The 22,319-nt window shown below is 44.2% G+C and overlaps 2 protein-coding genes across 8 annotated transcripts in view; both read left to right on the forward strand.

Annotated features, from left to right (window-relative positions):
* The window catches only part of LOC309525813 (uncharacterized protein), a 72,999-nt gene that overhangs the window by 47,339 nt on the left and 3,341 nt on the right, over positions 1–22,319 (forward strand). The window contains exons 1-2 of one of the 7 annotated variants that reach the window (XM_082211404.1): positions 3,632–4,252; positions 6,860–7,004. The exons of 1 other annotated variant lie outside the window; for it this stretch is intronic. The gene's annotated coding sequence lies outside the window, so the exon portion shown is untranslated. Of the gene's footprint in view, positions 1–3,631; positions 4,253–6,020; positions 6,211–6,859; positions 7,005–20,632; positions 21,421–22,082; positions 22,283–22,319 lie in introns of those variants that run through there. 5 more of the 7 variants (XM_082211405.1, XM_082211403.1, XM_082211408.1 and 2 more) reach the window with 5 other exon arrangements.
* Positions 1–22,319, forward strand: part of LOC309526254 (uncharacterized protein) — a gene marked incomplete at its 3' end in the record, with an annotated part of 151,122 nt that overhangs the window by 37,189 nt on the left and 91,614 nt on the right. The gene's annotated exons all lie outside the window — the stretch shown is intronic.

A 22,319-nucleotide genomic window follows, 5' to 3' on the forward strand; every position in this document is an offset into this window, starting at 1 on the left:
CGGTGGTTAAGAAGGTGAAATATCTAGGGGTGTATTTGACATCTAAAAACCTGAATTTGTATAAGGATAACTATGAAAAATGTTGGTCAGAAATTAAAAAAGACTTAGAAATATGGTCAAACTTGAAATTGTCAATGTTAGGCCGAATTGCAGTTATTAAGATGAATGTATTGCCTAGAATGTTATTTTTGTTTCAAACCTTGCAGATTATTGACAAGATGGACTGTTTCAAGAGGTGGCAGAAAGATATTACGAAATCTGTCTGGCAGGGCAAAAAGCCCAGAATAAAATTTAAAATACTCACAGATGCAAAAGAAAGAGGGGGATTTGCCCTGCCGGACTTAAAACTGTATTATGAAGCAGCAGCGTTTTGCTGGCTGAAAGAGTGGATGCTCCTCGAGAATACAGATATCTTGGATTTGTTGTTGTTGTTTAGTCGTTTAGTCGTGTCCGACTCTTCGTGACCCCATGGACCAGAGCACGCCAGGCACTTCTGTCCTCCACTGCCTCCCGCAGTTTGATCAAACTCATGCTAGTAGCTTCAAGAACACCATCCAACCATCTCATTCTCTGTCGTCCCCTTCTCCTTGTGCCCTCCATCTTTCCCAACATCAGGGTCTTTTCCAGGGAGTCCTCTCTTCTCATGAGGTGGCCAAAGTATTGGAGCCTCAACTTCACGATCTGTCCTTCCAGTGAGCACTCAGGGCTGATTTCCTTCAGAATGGAGAGGTTTGATCTTCTTGCAGTCCATGGGACTCTCAAGAGTCTCCTCCAGCACCATAATTCAAAAGCATCAATTCTTCGGCGATCAGCCTTCTTTATGGTCCAGCTCTCACTTCCATACATCACTACTGGGAAAACCATGGCTTTTACTATACGGACCTTTGTTGGCAAGGTGATGTCTCTGCTTTTTAAGATGTTGTCTAGGTTTGCCATCACCTTTCTCCCAAGGAGCAGGCGTCTTTTAATTTCGTGACTGCTGTCACCATCTGCACTGATCATGGAGCCCAAGAAAGTAAAATCTCTCACTGCCTCCATTTCTTCCCCATCTATTTGCCAGGAGGTGATGGGCCCAGTGGCCATGATCTTCGTTTTTTTGATGTTGAGCTTCAGACCATATTTTGCGCTCTCCTCTTTCACCCTCATTAAAAGGTTCTTTAATTCCTCTTCACTTTCTGCCATCAAGGTTGTGTCATCTGCATATCTGAGGTTGTTGATATTTCTTCCGGCAATCTTAATTCCGGCTTGGGATTCATCCAGCCCAGCCTTTCGCATGATGAATTCTGCATATAAGTTAAATAAGCAGGGAGACAATATACAGCCTTGCCGTACTCCTTTCCCAATTTGGAACCAATCAGTTGTTCCATATCCAGTTCTAACTGTAGCTTCTTGTCCCACATAGAGATTTCGCAGGAGACAGATGAGGTGATCAGGCACTCCCATTTCTTTAAGAACTTGCCATAGTGGATTTAGAAGGTTTCAATAACACATTTGGTTGGCATGCATATTTATGGTATGACAAAATCAAAGCGCATACGGCCTTTAAAAGCCACATTGTCAGAAAAGTGTTGTTTAATGTTTGGATAAGATATAGAGATTTGTTGGAAAACAAAACCCCTAGATGGGTATCACCCTTGGAGGCTAAGGCATTGAAGAAACTCAATATGGAGGCCGGATGGCCAAAGTATTGGGAGATTTTGGAACAGGACGGAGACAAACTGAAACTACAGAGCCATGAAAAACTGAAACCTATAGTACGAGACTGGCTCCATTATTATCAAATAATGGAGGTTTATAAACAAGACAGGAAAATTGGCTTCCAGGTGGAAAAATCAAAACTAGAGACAGAACTGTTAGAACCCAATACTAAGAATTTGTCAAGAATGTATAATTTGCTGTTGAAATGGAATACACAAGATGAAACAGTTAAATCAGTTATGATTAAGTGGGCACAGGACATTGGTCATAATATTATGTTTGCTGACTGGGAAAGGTTGTGGAACACCGGTATTAAATTTACGGCATGTAATGCCTTAAAGGAAAATGTTATGAAAATGATCTATAGGTGGTACATGACCCCAGTCAAGCTAGCAAAAATTTACCATTTGCCTGATAACAAATGTTGGAAATGCAAGGAAACTGAAGGTACTTTTTATCATCTTTGGTGGACATGCCCGAAGATTAAGGCTTTCTGGGAAATGATATATAATGAAATGAAAAAGGTATTTAAATATACTTTCCTTAAGAAACCAGAGGCCTTTCTCTTGGGCATTGTCGGCCAATTGGTGTTAAAAGGGGATAGAACTTTTTTTATGTATGCTACAACAGCAGCAAGAATACTCATCGCAAAGTATTGGAAGACACAAGATCTACCCACCTTGGAAGAGTGGCAGATGAAAGTGATGGACTATATGACATTGGCTGAGATGACAGGCAGAATCCGTGATCAGGGAAAGGAGACTGCGGAAGAAGACTGGAAGAAATTTAAAATTTATCTCAAGGACTATTACAAACTTGATGAATGTTAGAATGTCGAGGTTTTCAGAAAGAAAGGGTTGCAGTGATGTAAGATTAGATTAAAGAAAGGATTAAGATGAATTAGGTTGGGGGGAAAAACATCTATAAGTTGCTATAAAACTATGGACATGGGGATGCAGAAAGGGGCGGTATGGGGGAGTCTGAGAAAAGAAGTTTAAGAAAAGATATTATGAAATTATGCTTGTTTGTTTGTCTTTTTATATGTTTGTTATAAAAAACTTTTGTAAAACCAATAAAAAATTTATTAAAAAAAAAAAGAATTATACACAGCAAATGGGAAGAAATCAGACTTTGACATACTGTATGCAGGGATGCGGGCCGTGGTGGTGAGGGGCTTTTTATACAGCCTTCTTGCTAGAGAAGCTCCAAAAGCAAGATAGATGAGCAGAAATCAGGGCGAATGAGGGAAGAAACCCACTCACTAGGCAGGGAGCCCGGGGACTCTGCCTCCTCCTCCTCGGCGCCTGAAACTGAGGCGAGGCTGAGATCCCCAAGGGCGGGAAGTTGGGAAAAGGCGGGAAAAGCCGTTGAGGGGAAGAAGCAGCGGGGGGGGGGAGGGGCTCCTCCTCTCTCGCCCCTCAGAGACACGACGGGGACCCTCTTGGGAGGGGAGCAGAAAGGGGTCTCTCTCTCTCCCCCCCCCTCACAACCCCCTTGCAGCGGGGGGAGGGGCTCCTCCTCTCTCGCCCCTCAGAGACACGACGGGGACCCTCTTGGGAGGGGGGGGGCCGGAAAGGGGTCTCTCTCTCCCCCCCCTCACAACCCCATTGCAGCGGGGGGAGGGGCTCCTCCTCTCTCGCCCCTCAGAGACACGACGGGGACCCTCTTGGGAGGGGGGGGCCGGAAAGGGGTCTCTCTCTCCCCCCCCTCACAACCCCATTGCAGCGGGGGGAGGGGCTCCTCCTCTCTCGCCCCTCAGAGACACGACGGGGACCCTCTTGGGAGGGGGGCAGAAAGGGGTCTCTCTCTCCCCCCCCCTCACAACCCCATTGCACTCCTCTCATGGCGGAAGGGGACCCCACCCTCTTCTCCCTGCCTGGCGAGGGGGCAGCCGGGCCAAGGGGGTCTCTGGGCGCAGGAGAGCCTGGGGGGAGGGAGGAGGGGGGAGAGGAAGCGCCCCTTCTCTCTCAGGCAGCCCCATGTCTCTTCCCACCCCCCCCCGAGGCTGGGTCCATCTCTGGGCTTCACAGAGGACCCCCCCCCTGGGCTGGGGGGGGGAGGAGGGACCCCCCTGGGCTTCCCTGGGTCCGCCCCTCCCCCACTCTCCTGACCCACAGGGGGAGGGGCAGCCCTTCCCTCCTTCTCACTCAGCCTCTCCCCTCCCCGCCTCCCTCTTTGCAGATGGAAAACCCCCTCCTTCTCTCCCCGCAAACCCAGGTCACCCCCAGATATGATGCCCCCCCCGCAGCCATCTCGACCCCGGCTGTGGGGAGGAGGAAGGAGGGGGGCCAGGCCCCCATGGAGCCCCGAGGCAGCGCCGTCCCGTCCTCTTCCCATCCCAACACAGGAAGGGGCTGCTCTATAGACGTAGCTCTAGGGGCAAGCGCATCCCAAAAGGAACCGGAACTGTCGCTGCTGAATGCGCCGGAAGTTGCCAGACCGGGAAAGGAGGAAGGGCGTCGCTGAAGAGTTCCCCCCCCCGTCGCCGCCGCCCTTTCTATTGTAGACAAGGAAAGCGGACTAATCTGGAGCCAGGGAGGCGGAGGACCAAGTGGTAAAGAGGGAGAGAAGGGGGGGAATAGAAGGGGGGATAAGGGGGGAGGACAAAGAGACCCCCCCAAGGAAAGCGCCCTCCCTGGGGTCGCCCGTCGACAGGGGCCCCGATCCAGGCCCCGACCCAGGGGGGAAGGGGGGGGGACCCAACACCTGCAAGATCTCCTGGGCAGCAGCAGCAGCACCGCCAGACTCCCCTTTCTCTTCCCTGGGGGGCCGAGAGATGCTCAGCTGCCCTGCCCCCCCCCCGAGGCCTTGGCGGGAAGGGGAATGAGGACCCCAAGCAGGGCTGGGGGTGGGACTGAGGCCCCCCATTCTCCCTGGGGTCGTGGGGGGCCTGGCTGGGTCCCCAAGAGACCAGCTGAGCTTGTTCTGGGGATGAGCTTTCGTGTGCATGCACACTTCTTCAGATTGGACAGTTTTCTGCCTGAAATTTGGGAAACACTTTCTCTTTCCTCTCAATAATATCTCTTCCAAACTGTGAGCCTCTCCCTTCATCTTGTCCAAACAAGATGATTTGATGGTATTGAAACCAATCCGCCACCACACCTCCCTCCTCATCCTGTTTATTCAGTTTTATTTCTTCTTCCGAAAAGTCCAAAAGATCTCTGTAAGTTGCCCATTGCTTCTTCCGTATTGCATTTTTTAAAAAAGCTGTTGCTTTTGTGGGTTGGAGCCAAAGAGGTGTTTTTCTTTCCAGCATATTATTATATTTATCCCATACTGTAAAAAGGATTTTCTGAATAACCTGATTCATAGAGCTCTTGTGTGTTTTAGTTTTATCCTGCCATAAATAAGCGTGCCAACCAAACATAGTCTTACGACCTTTGTTATAAGGAAAACCTGCTCCTTTCCCCTTATGGGGTATCCAAGAGCCCATATAGTCCTTAAGTGGGTTCCATATAGGTAGGAGAAAATAACAGAGGCCAAGCAGAGAATATGGAGAAGCAAAGCGGCTAGTAAGCCTGATCTTTATTGCAACAGTGTCCCCCCCCCCCTCACCACAACCAGGAGGGAGGTGTGCAAGGCCTTATATAGTCTTTTGAAATTGCCCACCCAAGACCACCCCCCCAATATCATACAGAAGGAGACTGTCTACAGCAGGAATAGATCACAGGAGGCGGTCTACAGCAGAAAACCTGTCCCCAAGGATACCTGTTAATGGTCACTAGCTGCATTACCTGGGCAGCCTGGGCATTCTTTTGTGATGGTAAATACTTTAGTTCCTGAATCCAGGTCACAGGCTCACCCTGTTCATCCCTCCTTAAGGCAGTATTTGTAAGCACAAAGACAATGGGAAGGCTTCCATTTGCCTTCTTTACTGCAGAGGAATATTTGAATACATTTCTGAGCACAATTCAAAGTGTTGGTGCTCCCTTGGACAAAACAAAGACACCAACCAGTTATAACTTGGAGCAAAACAGCAGCCTGCCTGTAGGCTTGGCCTTTATTGAACTGTTGCAACAGGGTGTTCCCCTCATTTGCAAGAGAGAGGAAAGACAAAGAAAAATGGTGTGCAAAGTCTTATAAAGACTTTTGAAATTGCCACCCTCTAGGTCAAGCCCACCCCCAGAAACATCACACCTTCATCACAGAAAGGAGGGGTTGAGGAAGGAGTTGTGGTGGTAACCTGAGTGTCCTGTCACCTGGCAGGTTCCTCCTTTCCCCCTGCCCATGAGTCACTTCCAGGAGACAAAGGGGAGTTTGCAGTTTCCTGCCCCCAGAGGGAAGATCTGATCATTGTCCTTTGTTGGTGCTGAATCCACTCCCATATGCAAGTTCTTTGTGATCTTGATGGTCTTCTGTCTGGGATCATCAGGGTTGACATAGCAACTGGGCAGGGCTCCTGTGGATGTGCTGGGATGGTGAAGGGATTATGGCTGACCAGAACCAAGCCACCCCCCTTTGATAGTCCTTGTCATATGGAGTAAAATAAAAATGGAACACTGCAAATCCGATGTATGGTTGATTTTTCTATGAATTTATAACAGAAGTGTGGCGTGTGTAGTGTGTGAGTGTGAATGTGTGTGAAGTTTGTACAAACTGAATGATTGGGGGGGGGGTTCCTGCTACAGTGCTGACCTTTCAAGCCCTAAACGGCCTCAGTCCTGTATACCTGAAGGAGCGTCTCCACATCCATCGTTCAACCTGGACACTGAGATCCAGCGCCGAGGGCCTTCTGGCGGTTCCCTCATTGCGAGAAGTGAGGTTACAGGGAACCAGACAGAGCGCCTTCTGGGTAGTTGCGCTTGCCCTATGGAACGCCCTCCCATCAGATGTCAAGGAAATAAGCAGCTATCTTATTTTTAAAAGACATCTGAAGGCAGCTCTGTTTAGGGAAGTTGTTAATATTTAATGCTTTACTGTTTTTGACACTCAATTGGTGTGGACCTCAGTGATGATATTTTCTTTTCCTTGTGTTAGATGCATGTTGAAACAAGGTGTGATTGACATGGGCATGTCTGGATCACAGATTTCTGCCCAACACCACTCCTCTTCCTGGACATACCTGTGATGTATTGATGACACTATGATAAATGTGTTGTGGGAACTATTAAAAATTCACGTAATCTTTGTCCTGGACCTTTTCTTTTTTTGCTCTCCTTAGAGATTGAGACCTTTGTTGCACAAATAAATGATCAGCCCTTCTGGCCACTGATTTGCTTCCTCATTGCTTGCCTGCCGTCTCGCGTTTTCTGATCAATCCAGCATCCGCAGGGCTAGACTCCAGCAAAGTTGGAAAGCACTTTAAGGTAGGGCACCCCAAGAATTGTTATTTTCACCTGGAAGGAGTTGGGGAGCTGTCAAAACCAAACCCCAGTTTTCCCCATGTGGCAAGACCACCTGGAATAATTTTACCCTTATGATTTCTATATAATCATATATATCCATATGTATCCATATATCCATGTATCTAACTGGTTTTTAATAGCTAAGGCTTCAAGGCTTCAGCAGAACTAAAATGCTTAGATTTTAGAAATCCAAAGCTGACCTCTGTCCCATTTCTCCCCCAGTGTCTTGCTAACATTTGAAGGAAATAATAAATCTGATGTGCTGGCACTTTCCTCCCTTGGAGACAGCTCCTCAGCGGCTGAGTCGGGGGAACTGGAAAAAATAGTTAACTGCAATGTTCTAGCCAGTAGCGGGGGCGGGGGGTTGTCCATGCTTTCAAAATAAGTTTCTTTTCGGCTTCCGGGGGCGGCGCGAAACGGCAATGGCGGTCCTCTTCAGTCTCTGAAGAGGGGCTCCGCAGAAAAGGATCGTACGCTACGGCACAGCGACGATCCATTAAGAAAAACCACGAGTAGAGTGAGCTCGTGGCCGTGGGACTCGGCGGGCACCTGGAGCGACCCCCGAAACGAAGAAGGGACCCCGTAAGGGGCTCCGGAAGCATGGAGGGGAAGCGGTGCTGTGAGTTCATCGCTCTTTCTGCGGGAGTGAAGCCGCGCGGCTGCTGCTGATGAGCGCTGACCTTTCTTCCTTTGAATTGGATTACAAACCATCTACTCGTGAGTAAGGATTACTCTCTTTTGGATTACAAATTCGGGAATTTGGCTGAAAGCGGGGGACGAAAAAAGGAAGTCCGTCTTTCCGCACTGCTTAAAGATCAAAGGCAAAGAAACTGACAGCTGGAAGCAATTTAAAGGGACATAAAAATTGGAAATATCGTGCGCTAATGAAATTGGCAACCGAAAGGGTAAAGGCAAGTTTTTCTTCTTTTTTCATGGCATTGATTTAAACTGGGAATCCTCTCCTCCTTGTTGGATTACAAAAATTTAAAGTGCCAAGTATCGGGCTGGCAGGGGGAAAGAGAACTGTTGCTGCGGGAACTGTATCTAAAGTGGAAATTGATACATTTTGGGTGCTTATTGAGGATACATTTAAAGAACTGTAGCAGACACCTTTTGGAGAGACTTTGTGGCAACCTGCGAACGCTCTGTAAGTTTTAAAGAGAAAAAGGACTGTTGTTAAACTTCTGTTGTTAAACTTCTTGGGACTGCAGGGACTTTAATGGCGGACAAATTTCTTTCTTTCCTTTCTGAATTGCAATAATACTCCCTCTAGTGGAGTTTTGGATTTACAAGTGCCTGGGAACAAATTTTATTTTGACTCTCTGCGGTTTTCTTTGGTATATTGAGGGACTGTCTTTCCCATGGGAAGATTGATAGTTTGACCTTGAGCCATAGACAGGTGTGGAATGAGTGGCCAACCGAAAACAAGGGCTGCAAAAGCGAAAGCAGGGAAAGGACAACTTGTGCAAACAACTTTGACAACTCAAACACGCAGATCATCCGTTCCAGCTGTATTAGAGGAAGCTGGACAGACTACAACAGAGGATATGGCTGCAGGAGGATCTGAGTCTACCATACTAAAAGAGATGTTAGATCAATTCGCAATTTTAAACAAGAAGGTGGATGATCAGACGGCAAAAATTGATTTAGCCACATCCTCCATTACAAAACTTACTGAACAAGTGACACAACATTCACAAGCAATTGGAAATCTTAAAGATATAGCATCTGAGAATCGGAAATTGGCCGAAGCCGCCAATTTGAAAGCTGACCAAGCAAATCAAAAAATTGAGGAAATAAAAGGGGAAGTAAGGCCACTTCATAGACACATCAGTGACCAGCAAGCCTACCTGTCTATGGTCGAATTGAGAAATCGGGAAAATAATTTGAGACTCTGTCTTATCCCAGAACTTGAGAAAGAAGATCTGATTGGTTACTTGACAGTGGAGTTCTCTAAGTTCTGGGGTATAAAAGTTGATCAGGACTTTAAAATAATAACTGCATTTAGATTGGGAAGAGTAACAAGGAAGGACAGACCCAGGGACTGTTTGATCATTTTGAGATCTAAACAGGAGAGAGACAAAATATTGGACCTTCACTTTAAGAAATCACTTGAGTTCCAAGATAAGAGAGTGGAAATTTATAAGGATATACCAAAACAACTTTTGGATCTCAGAGCTGTATACACGGATCTAGCAAGATTACTGCGAGGCAACGGGATACCTTACAGGTGGGAGTTCCCTCAAGGTTTATCTTTTACCTATAAAGGAAAGAAAATTAAAATTAAAACAAAAGAAGATAGCCAGAAGTTCCTGCACGACCACGGAGAGGACCTACAGAAAGGGATAGCGGCTCTTTGGCCACAACCACTGCCTGGAGTAGAACCATTACCTTCTGCCTCAGGTACGGAAGAAAAAGAGGACACCCCATTATAGAGTAACAACAGATCGACCCAGGATGTCTCTGCAGCTATATAGTTGGAACATTAATGGCGCAAATTCCCCGGAGAAAAGGAGAAGGATCTTTCATATTTTGAAAAAAGAACATTTGGATATAATTTGTCTGCAGGAAACACACGTGACAAGACTCCAAAGGAAAGTGTTGATTAACAAAAGATTGGGCCAAGAATTTATTTCATCAGATAGAGTCAAGAAAAGAGGCGTGGTGATCTATGCAAAGGAGAATCTGTCACCGAAAATTTTGTTTAAAGATGAACACGGATGAATTTTGGCAATTGAAACACAAATTCAAGGAGAAAAAGTTTTGATATTAGGAATTTATACACCAAATGAGGGGAAATCGGAATTTTACAAGAAACTGCATGAGACATTGCTGGACTATCTGGACTATACTAACATCATTATGATGGGAGATATGAATGGGGTGGTCTCTACCCTAATGGACAAGTCCCAGAACCAAAATTTGACTAAGGACGGCAGATTACCTAAAACCTTTTTTGAATTGACTGACAATATGGATTTGATTGACACTTGGAGGACAAGGAACCCCCTAGGTAAGGAGGGAACATTCTTCTCTGAGGCCCACCTGTCATGGACAAGAATCGACCAGATTTGGGTAACTAGAGGGCTGGCACCTAAGATTGTAAGAGTGGAAATCTGCCCAAAGACTTGCTCCGACCATAACGCTCTGAAAATGGAATTAAGACTTACTCCAGCTGGTTCCTTCAGATGGAGAATGAATGACAACCTGCTAAGAGATCAATAGATTGTAAAGAAGGGCCAAAAAGCTTTAAAGGACTATTTCGAAATTAACTTGAACACCTCGGTGGAAAAGAGAATAATCTGGGACGCAAGCAAAGCGGTAATGAGAGGGTTTCTGATACAACAGAACACGATTAAGAAAAAACTCTGGAATGGAAAAAAGGATAAGATATTAGAGAAGATAAAAGATGGAGAGAAAAAATTGAGATTAGACCCAAAATCAAAAGAGACTTTGAGAGAAATTAAATTTTATCAATCACAATATACGAAATTGATAAACCAAGAAGTGGAATGGAAAATTAAACAAATGAAACAAAGATCTTTTGAATCAGCAAATAAATGTGGAAAACTGCTAGCATGGCAGTTGAAGAAAAGACAAAAATTGAACTATGTAACCAATCTAGAGGTTGAAGGGAAAAACATTCAGAAACCAGGTGAAATTAGAAAGTGTTTCCAGAAATATTTTAAAAAACTGTATACGCAAGGGCCCGAGGAAGGGTTCGAGATGGACCAATTTTTGAAAGCCAACGGCCTACCAGAACTTTCTCAGGAAAAGAGATCAATCTTGAATCATAGAATAACACAACAGGAAATTGAGGTTGCCATTCAGAATATGCAGCTGGGCAAGTCTCCAGGCCCTGATGGACTTACCTCCAAGTATTATAAGACATTAAAAGACTATTTGACATTACCACTAATGGAGGTTTGTAACCAGATTATGGACGGTGGGAGAGCACCAGAAACGTGGAAAGAAGCTTTCATTACATTGATACCCAAAGTGGAAACTGAAAAGACTCAGCTAAAGAACTACCGTCCCATCTCACTCCTTAATGTGGATTACAAAATATTTGCAGACATTTTGGCAAATAGATTTAAAAAGGTTCTGAATGAAGTAATTCATAAGGACCAGGCAGGCTTTCTCCCGGGTAGACATTTGTCTGACAATACCAGGAACATCATTGATATTTTGGAATTCTTGCAAACTAATATTAACACCAAAGCAGTGTTAATCTTTATTGATGTGGAGAAGGCCTTTGACAATATTTCCTGGAAGTTTATGAAGAAGAACTTGGAAGGGATGGGAGTGGGACGGGGGTTTGAAAATGGTTTAGAGGCAATCTATTCAGAACAGAAAGCTAAGTTGATAGTAAACAATGTGGTGACAGAAGAGTTTCAAATTGAAAAAGGAACACGGCAAGGGTGCCCTCTCTCCCCCTTACTATTTATTTCTGTCCTGGAGGTGCTCTTGAATATGATCAGGAAGGACCGGCAGGTACAAGGAGTACAGGTCGGAGAGAAACAATATAAACTGAAAGCTTTTGCAGATGACTTGGTTTTGACTTTGCAGGAGCCAGAGTCTAGTACAAAAAGAGTTTTAGAACTGATTCAGGAATTTGGTCGGGTGGCGGGCTTTGAGTTGAATAAACAAAAAACTAAGGTACTGGGAAAAAACTTGACACCTTCAGAAACAGATGGGTTTCAGAGGGAAACGGAGTTAAACGTGGTCAAAAAAGTGAAATACCTGGGGGTTAACTTGTCTTCCAAAAATTTGAATTTATTCAAAGACAACTATGAAAAATGTTGGTCTGAAGTTAAAAAAGATCTAGAAATTTGGTCAAGACTGAAACTTTCCTTGTTGGGCCGAATAGCAGCTATAAAAATGAATGTTTTGCCAGAGATGTTGTTCTTGTTTCAAACCTTACAGATCGTGGATAGAGTGGAATGTTTTGGAAAGTGGCAGAAGGATATCTCAAAGTTTGTTTGGCAGGGCAAAAAGCCCCGAATAAAGTTTAAAATACTAACTGACGCAAAAGAAAGAGGGGGGTTTGCCCTGCCAGACTTAAGGTTATATTATGAAGCTGCAGCCTTCTGCTGGATGAAAGATTGGTTGTTGCTAAAGAACACTGACGTCCTAGATCTGGAAGGGTTTAACAATTCCCTAGGATGGCATGCGTATTTGTGGTACGACAAGGTAAAGACACATAAAATGTTTAAAAACCATATTGTCAGAAAAGCAATATTTATAGTCTGGATAAAATATAAGGATTTGTTAGAAAATAAGACCCCGAGGTGGTTATCACCAGTGGAGGCCAAGGCTCGGAAAAGACCCAATATGGAGGTCGGCTGGCCGACATATGGGGAAATAATAGAAAAAATTGGAGATAATTGGAGGTTACAGAGTTATGAAAGACTAAAGGATAAGGTGCAAGATTGGTTTCATTATGCCCAAATTCAGGAGGTGTTTAAGATGGATAAAAAAAAAACAGGCTTCCAGGTGGAAAAATCGAAACTAGAGACAGAATTGTTAGAACCAAAGACTAAGTTATTATCAAGAATGACTTCTGGGGTTGGCAGGATCTGGAAATGGCGGATCCCCTCCGAGCTCCGGAGGGAATCGGCTCAGCGGAGGATGGGTCTTTGCCGTGCCGGCGACACGGGGACCCTTAAAAACCGCAGGCGCGGAAGCCTGCGGACTGAAGACTCGGTGGGTGCCTTAAACGCCCCCCGATTCACGAAGAGCCTTTTTAAAGGCTGCGGAGGGGATACGGGGGGCGGCGCGGCGCTGAGAGTCGATCGCTACCTCCGCCGAGTGAAGCCGCGAGCCATGACTGGAGAGCGCTGACTTCCTTCCTTGAAATTCGGACTGAAAAATAACCCGTGAGTAAAACGGAATTGGACTTTTAGAAACTTTTCCTGTGAATTTGAGACGACCGGGGGGGGTGCTAAAAGGAAGTCCGCACCCCCCCCCCTTTGCAGACGATTTAGAGCAACGACATAAGAACTAAGCTGGAGAGTCCACCCTATAAGGGGTGAGTTAAAAAAGACAGTAACTTCCAAGATTTCGTAAAAAAGTAATTTTGAGCAGGAGAGTGGAGTTTCGGAAGTCTCTTTTTTTGTTGTAAACAACCCCCCCTCCCGGGCCCGGGAGTGCCCTGTTTCGGAGCTTGTGTAAGAGGAGCAGAGTTTGACAGCTGTCAAAGCTGTCAAACGGGCAATTTAAAGTGGAAAAACTTTTATTTAAGATCCCTCTGGATTAAAATGAGTTACAATTGAATAAAATTGTTGGAAATAAAGTAACAACAATAAGTTTGAGGATTGTTGGAGAAAAGAACACTAAGTATCCAGATTCCCTCTAGGGGGAATTCTGTGAAACTACAATGGCTGTGGATGGAAAAATACTAGGGGAAATCGAAAGAATGTTTCAGCTGGTGGGAATCCTACAAGAGCAGACTTCAGCTATGAGTAAACAACTTATGACCTTGACTCCTGGAACAAGCAGTTCTGCTGAATGTAGTGAGGACCTGAATGAGAAAGAATCCACAGCTGAATCTGAAATGATATCTAAAGAAGTGCAAGAGACTAAACAAGAAAAAGAGAAAGTAAAGTTGGAAAGTACCAACCAGGAACTGACACCTGTGGAATATAAGCAAGGAGACTTTTGGATTAAGTTTACTACAAATCTATGAAAGATGCAAAAGACGAAAGTGGAGGCCCCGGGAATTTATGGAATGCAGGACTTTAAAATAAAGAAATATAATTGGGGCCTCCACACTCACACTGACTCTGACTTTGACTACGATTTAAGAGAGTTTGTACTGGTCCAGTAAACGCTTCCGCTGCGCCACCAGCAACAGCTCTCTTTGCAGAGCATTAATTAAGTCCAGTGCAGAGATTCTTGTTGCAGTACAAGCTTCAGAGTCTCAGCAGCAAAGAAATAACGACACAGGGAAGCCTGTCTTTCCAAAGACAGGTTTATTGCAGAAAGATAACAGAAACACCTCCGGAGCTTTCGGACATTTTTGCTTCACGCCCCAACCACAGAGAAAACAAACACTCTTTATATACTGAGCAACTTAACAACTTAACAACTTAACGAGCTTGACTACTTAAAGTTACATGACATTGCTAACTTGCCAGCGTCTTAGGTTTCACACCCTAACACCCCCTCTCGCTGGCAATACAAAAAACAAAATTACTTCAGACCCATTTCTTCACAAAAGTTTTCATGCCGCTGAAACCCAAGCGGTTTTGTAAAACCATCAGCTTGATTTTCATGACTGGGACAGTAATTTAATTTAACAATTCCTGCTTTTACCGTTTGACAAACATTTTGAAAGCGGATATCCAAATGTTTCGTACGACCTTTAAACTGCCCATTTTGTGCTAACTTAAGACATGGTTGATTATCACCCCATACAGTGATTGGAGTGATGGCCTTTTCATACATCTCTTGTGCCAAGCATTTGTAAAATTCTAGATCTCTACATAACTCAGATAAGGCACAGAACTCAGCTTCTGTTGACGACAAAGCAATCAGGTTCTGTTTCTTGGATCTCCACCCAATCAGAGAGTTACCAAATTTTATTACACAGCCAGACACTGATTTTCTATCCTTTAAATTTGCCCAATCACTATCTGCCCAGCAAGTAATCTGTGCTTGTCCTTCCGAAGATAATTCAAGGCAAAAATCTTTGGTGTATTGTAAATATCTTAACACTCTTTGAATTCCTTTCCATGCATTTACACTAGGTTTCGAAGCTTCTCTGCTGAGTAAGTTAACAGCGTAAGCAATATCTGGTCTACTCCATTGCGAAAGATGGAGTAAGCTTCCCAGTGCTGACTGAAAGATTTCAGCACGCTTGAATTCAGCACTATCCTTGAACTCATTGTCTTTTACAAAACCCATTTCCATTGGTGTTCTAACACCTGCACACTCCGTCATGTTAAATTTTTTCAACATTTGCAATATCTTGCCTTTTTGATTCAGTAGAAAACTGCCATTTTTGGTCCTATCTATCTGAACACCAAGATAGACCTTCACATCACCAAGATTTTTAACTTTGAAGTGTTTATTTAACTCTTTGGCTAGTTTTTTTTACTTGTTCTTGTGTCTTTGAAGTATAAATCAGGTCATCTACATAAACAAGCAAAGATTCTTGAGCATCTCCTGAACTTCTGAAATATAAGCATTTGTCAGCCTTGCTCCTGCAAAAACCAATGCCTACCAAAACGTCATTCAAACACTCATTCCAATTATGAGCAGATTGCTTGAGTCCATAAATAGATTTATGTAGTTTCCATACCTGATTTGATTTACCAACTTTCAATCCTGGCGGTAGCTCCATATAGAGCTCTTCAGCCAAGTCTGAATGAAGATAAGCTGTAGAGACATCAAATTGATTCACTTTGAACCCTTTCTGAGCAGCAACTGCTAATAGTGCCCGCAGGGTTTCACTCCTTGAAGTGGGTGCATAGACTTCGGAATAATGTAACCCCTTTCTTTGCGTAAAACCTCGAGCTACAAGTCTTGCTTTGTACTCTGGTTTCCCCATCGCTGTTGTCTTTATCCTGTACACCCACCTACAACTTACTGCCTTGGTACCTTCTGGCAGTTTGGTGATGGAAAACACACCCAGTTCTTTCATAGAATTCAATTCCTTTTGCATGGCCTCACGCCACCTACTGGCCTCCTCCTGGGGTAATTGCTCAACTTCCTCAAAACTTTCAGGTTCGCAATTTGCCAAACCAGCCCAAACACTAATAGCTTGGTACCTTTCAGGAGGTTTACCTTTGTTGGTACGCTTAGAACGCCTTAACAGTTCCTGCGATGTTCCTTCAGTTTCCCCCTCTGACCCAGAATCACTAGTCGTCACCTGTTTATCACTAGTAGTTGAAGAACTTTCTGATTCTGACTTTACACGTCTCTCTTGCTGTACAGGTGAACTTTTAGAGCTAGAAGATTCTGACTTTACAGACTTGGGTGAACTAGGCGATTTCTCACCCTCATCCTCAGACTCAAATTTCTCAGTCTGTTCTGGAACTAATACCTGCCCTGGGGCCTGAGTTTCATTGCTACTGTTCACCACATCAAATAGTATGTCAGGATTTCCATGAATTTTATTCCAACCATCCTGTTCACAAAATTCCGCACTTCTGCTGATTGTGATTTTCGTTTGATTGCCTTCTACATTCACAAATCTCCAACCTTTTGTGTTTGCTTGATAACCACAGAAAATCATTTCTTTAGACCTAGGATCGCCTTTCCTACGTTGTGCCCTAGGCACCAGCACATAAGCACGACATCCAAAAACTCTTAGATGATCAATTTTTGGTTTTTTCCCAAATAGCATGAAGTAAGGAGTGTTGCCTACTGTGCTATTGTACACTCTGTTAAAAGTATAATTTGCATACAGTGCAGCCTCAGCCCAAAAACGCTGTGGAAGTCCAGAATCAAACAGCAAAGCAGCAATGGCTTCCTGTAATGTTCGAAATTTTCTTTCGGCAACTGCATTCTCCTGTGGTGAATAGGGATTGGTAAGTCTATGAACTATACCTTTCCTTTTTAACCACGTCTCCAGCGTGTGGTTCACATATTCCCCACCACGATCTGATTGTATTTTACGTACCCTGGTGTCAAATTTACATTCGACTTCTGCAATCCAATCCATCAGGATGGAAGCTGCTTGTGATTTTTCTTTCAGAAAGAAAACCCAACTAGCCCTTGAAAAGTCATCCACCAAAATTTGCATAAATCTCGCACCTCCAAGCGATTTGACTGGCATAGGGCCACACACGTCTGTGTGCACAAGTTCAAAGGGTTTCTTGCTTACTCTATCAGATCTAGGATAGTTACATGTCTTAACCTTAGCATGTTTACAAGCACAACAATCCAGAAAATTTGGACAGGGTTTAATGTTACACCCCTCAGCTAAATCTGGCATCTTGCTTACATACTTAAAGCATATATGAGCTAACCTTCTGTGTAGTAGATGTGCACAACCTGTATGAGGAGCCTTATTTACACACTTAGCTTGCGCTTCACCTGTTGAACATCTACCTGCTGCTAACTGCTCTTCAACCAAAACAAAAAGCCCATCCTCACAGGGAATTTTAACTAGCTCCTTCCCCCGTTTCGAAATGGTGCACACATCATTTTCAAACTCAACCTTAAAACCACTTTTTACCAGGCATGACACACTCAAAAGTCCATTCTTCATTCCTGGAAGAACAAAAACAGGAAGGTTAGTTTGCAAACAGTTAACATAAATTGTGCCTTTAAGGTTCATTTCTCGTTTACTATTGTCTGCTATAGTCACGGTTTTTGCAACTGGCAATGTCTTGCAGTTCATCAAGCGGCCAATAGATGTCGCTGGAACTAAACTGTGACTTGCTCCACTGTCAATTATCCACTTCAATGTTTGTTGGCTCCTTTTAGGACTCTGTTGTGCTGCCATTGCAGATAGTCCCTTATCAGCACCTGCTCCCCCTCTGGATCGTTGAATCTTGTAGTTCTCACGTCGTCTTTCCCTGTAACTCCGGAAACTGGCCTTGGACTGTTGAAATTCCTGTTGCTTTTCTGGACACTTTGCTATCAAATGAAACCTGCTACCACATCGAAAACATGACTTGCTGGCCATAGCAGACACTTGTGAGGCTTCTTTACAGCTCTGCCTGCTAGTTTCCCCACTCTGGGAATTATCTGAACATCCAACCCTTGGGGTATTTGAATTATCAATACGTTTTCGATGATGTTGATATTCTTGCTCACACAATCTACCAGTCACATAATTCATATTCAGCTGGTCCTCTGGCAAAACTTGTAAAGTTAGTACTAAGTTTTCAAACCCTGCATGCAGGCTGCTAAGCAGAGTATAAACTTTAATATTTTCAGGAAAATTCACACCTAAAGACGACAGTCGGTTGAAATACTCAGTCATCTGTGACGTGTGTTCAACCACACTATCCCCTGGCTTCAATTTCAACTCATACAAAGCACGTATAATGTTCACCTTCTCTCCGGGCGTGGCTCTATGGTGAATTCGCCTAAGAGCTTCCCAAATTTCAAATGCAGACCTTAAATTTTCCACATGAGGTAATTGGGAATCGTCTATCGATACCATCAACATGCATCTAGCTTTAGTGTCCATTTTATCATGTTCCCTGTTCTGAGCATGTGCAGCAGCCTGTTGCTCTGCTGTGGCATCTGCTGCAACAGCCACAAACGGCTTTCGCCTCTGGACATAGTCAGCCCACACTTCTTTGGCTTCCAACCAGACTTGAGCCCTCTTAGACCACTGCACGTAATTAGCAGAGTTCAACTTTGTAAAGGGAACCTGGAAATTTTTCGCTGCCATTCTTGGGGTCTGCTGCTACTCCCTCTGTGTGCCCTTGCTTCTCTTTCCCCTTGGGATTTGTCTTACTCACTTTTCAGACGCCTCCAGCCTCCTCTGAAGCCTCTCAGTTCCTTTAAGAGCTGGATTTACGACCAAGCCGGTCTTCTCTCATTCGAAAGCTGCTTTCACTTTCTCTGCACACAATACAGCTGTAGAAACGTTGGAGGATCCATAACCTAAGAGAGTTTGTACTGGTCCAGTAAACGCTTCCGCTGCGCCACCAGCAACAGCTCTCTTTGCAGAGCATTAATTAAGTCCAGTGCAGAGATTCTTGTTGCAGTACAAGCTTCAGAGTCTCAGCAGCAAAGAAATAACGACACAGGGAAGCCTGTCTTTCCAAAGACAGGTTTATTGCAGAAAGATAACAGAAACACCTCCGGAGCTTTCGGACATTTTTGCTTCACGCCCCAACCACAGAGAAAACAAACACTCTTTATATACTGAGCAACTTAACAACTTAACAACTTAACGAGCTTGACTACTTAAAGTTACATGACATTGCTAACTTGCCAGCGTCTTAGGTTTCACACCCTAACACGATTTTGAAGATCCAGGCCTTGTGGAAATTCTTCAGCAGCTGTTTCCAAAAAGGCGTATGGGAAGAGATTATGGGTTGATTCTGACAGAACTTTTTCGAGACTTGGTGACCGACATAAAAGACTACCAACAAGACCGGCGGAGAGGGACTGAAAGAGATTTGAGAGCCTCGGACGTGTGGGACCCAGGCTAAGAACTGACATTTTGGACATGTATTGGGAAGGGGCGCAAACCGGGGAGGGGAGGGAGGGGAGGATGTATTTAACAACACTCAAAATTATGTGGTTTAGTTAATATGACTTTTATCTAAGATAATTCGGGAAATCGACGGAAGAGAACTGGGGTCCAACTTAGAAAAATTTATTTTGCTTTTTTTTAAATATATATATAAGGACTAATATCATGATGCATAAGAGGAGAACTGCCAATTTGCTGATATAATTTTGGGAATAGGGATGCAAGGGAGGGGGTGGGGGGAAGTCAAGGAGTAAGGTTAGGAAAATAAGACTTTCTGAAATTATACATGTTTTTTGTGTTTTTTATTTGTCTGTTTTTGTGTTTGTATTTGTCTATATAAAATGTGAAAAACCAATAAAAAATAAAAAAAAGAATGTATAACTTGCTGCTTAAATGGAACACCCAGGATGAGACAGTTAAATCGGCCATGATAAAGTGGGCTCAAGACATTGGGTACAACATCATGTTTGAAGACTGGGAAAGGTTATGGACCACTGGTATGAAATTTACGGCATGTAATGCCTTGAAAGAAAACATTATGAAAATGATATACAGGTGGTACATGACCCCAGTCAAGCTTGCAAAGATATATCATTTGACTGACAATAGATGTTGGAAGTGTAAAGAGGCTGAAGGAACATTCTTTCACCTATGGTGGACGTGCCCTAAAGTGAAGGCCTTCTGGGAAATGATATATAATGAGTTAAAAAAGGTGTTTAAGTACACCTTCCCTAAGAAACCAGAGGCCTTCCTCTTGGGCATTGTCGGCCAAAAGGTGTTAAAGAAGGATAGAACGTTTTTTATGTACGCAACTACAGCAGCAAGGATTCTTATCGCAAAACATTGGAAGACTCAAGATCTGCCCACACTGGAAGAGTGGCAAACGCAGCTGATAGACTATATGGAATTGGCTGAGATGACCGCCAGGATCCGAGATTTGGGAGAAGAAGCAATGGAGGAGGACTGGAAAAAATTTAAGGACTATCTGCAAAAGTTCTATAAATTATTTGAATTATAAGAATTCGTACGACTTGGAAAGAATAGCTCCAGCAAAGAGGGTAGAAGATATTGAAATTAAATAATAAATTAATGAAAGGATTAAATGTTTAAAGGTTGGAAATGTTATTATATTGGTTGACTAAAGTAAATTGACAATAAGTAATTTAAACTAAAACGTAAGCTTTGAAGGTACAAAAGAAACGTATGAAACAAGGTTATAATTTGCTGATATTTTTATTGTTAAGAATGCATTGCGGGGGAGATGTGGGGAAGTCCGATAATAGACTGGAACAAGCTTGAAATAATCAATTTTTCTGTCTTTTTTCTTCTTTCTTCTTTCTGTAATTGATACTTTTTCTGTGTAAATTGATGAATATATTCTATCTGGAAAAAAGCAATAAAAATATATTTAAAAAAAAAATCGGAACACTCGCAAGACGTTTTCGTCTTGCGAAGCAAGCCCATAGGGAAATTCGTCTTGTGAAGCAGCTCAAAAACGGAAAACCCTTTCGTCTAGCGGGTTTTCCATCTTGCGAGGCATTCTTCTTGCGGGGCACCACTGTATCATTTTTGAGATTGCATCCCAGTACAGCTTTCGCCACTCTTTTGTTGACTATGAGGGCCACTCCATTTCTTTTACGGGATTCTTGCCCACAGTAGTAGTTATGATGGTCATCTGAACTGAATTTGCCCATCCCTGTCCATTTTAGTTCACTGATGCCCAGGATGTCAATATTTATTCTTGCCATCTCATTTTTGACCACATCCAGCTTACCAAGGTTCATGGTTCTTACGTTCCAGGTTCCTATGCAATATTTTTCTTTACAGCATTGGACTTTCCTTTCGCTTCCAGGCATATCTGCAACTGAGCGTCCTTTCGGCTTTGGCCCAGCCGCTTCATCAGCTCTGGATCTACTTGTCCTTGTCCTCCGCTCTTCCCCAGTAGCATGTTGGACGCCTTCCGACCTGAGGGGCTCACCTTCCAGCGTCATAACTTTTATATGCTTGTTGTCTTTGTCCATGGAGTTTTCTTGGCAGGGATACTGGAGTGGCTTGCCGGTTCCTGCTCCAGGTGGATCACATTTGGTCAAAACTCTCCACCATGACCTGTCCATCTTGGGTGGCACTGCACGGCATAGCTCATAGCTTCTCTGAGTTATTCAAGCCCCTTTGCCACGGCAAGGCAGTGATCCATGAAGGGGACAATGGGTATTATTCACCTTTAATACTCACCTTTTTCAGTGTCACACATATTTTTATCTTGTGATCTTCAGGTAAGAGAGGTATACAAACGTACCGTATTTTTTGCCCTATAAGACGCACCGTCCCATAAGGCGCACCTAGTTTTTTTTGGGGGGAAATAAAGGGGAAAAAATTAATTCCCCCCCCCCAGGCGCGGGGCTGGGTCGGGGGAAGCCCGAGTTTCCCCCGACCCCAGCCCCCAAACAGGCAGCTCTCTGCAAGCCGTGGGAGCCCAGCGCTGGCTCCCGCTGCTTGCGGAGAGGTCCACGAAGCCTGGACGTGCTGAGCTCAACGCGCGCAGGCTTCAGCATGCAGGCAACAGCATGCAGGATGCGCACCGACCCCCCTCGCTCTCCAGGCTTCAGCGAAAGCTTGCATTGGCCCATAGGACGCACACACATTTCCCCATCATTTTTCGAGGGGGAAAAGTGCGTCCTATAGGGCGAAAAATACGGTAATAAATAATTCCCAGTTGGAGCAGAGCTAGAATATCCAGAAGCCCTAGGTCACCCACGGCAAAGGAGAAAGAACAGTGAGAGAGGCCTGGACAGGGAATCTCCACTAAGATAAGCCAGTGTCAGGAGGCAGGTGCGAGACCGGGGGGCATATAATTATTATAAATAATAATTGGGGTGGGTGTCTCAATCTGGCCTTCCCAGCGGTCAGGCTCCAGCTGCTTTCCTTCTGCATCTCCAGCTCTCTCCATTCAAGAATGCAAGGCTGAGAGATGGAGGTCCAACCCCAAGAACATTCTCCAACTGAGCACTCCTTCAACCGACCACAAGCACCAAGCCTTGTCACTAGACTTATATATGGGTCTCCAGAAATGGTCACTATGCACCACCTGAGGCCAAAGGGACTGTACA

The sequence above is a fragment of the Podarcis vaucheri genome (assembly GCF_965113315.1).
Source record: "Podarcis vaucheri genome assembly, chromosome: 2".
NCBI lineage: Eukaryota > Metazoa > Chordata > Lepidosauria > Squamata > Lacertidae > Podarcis > Podarcis vaucheri.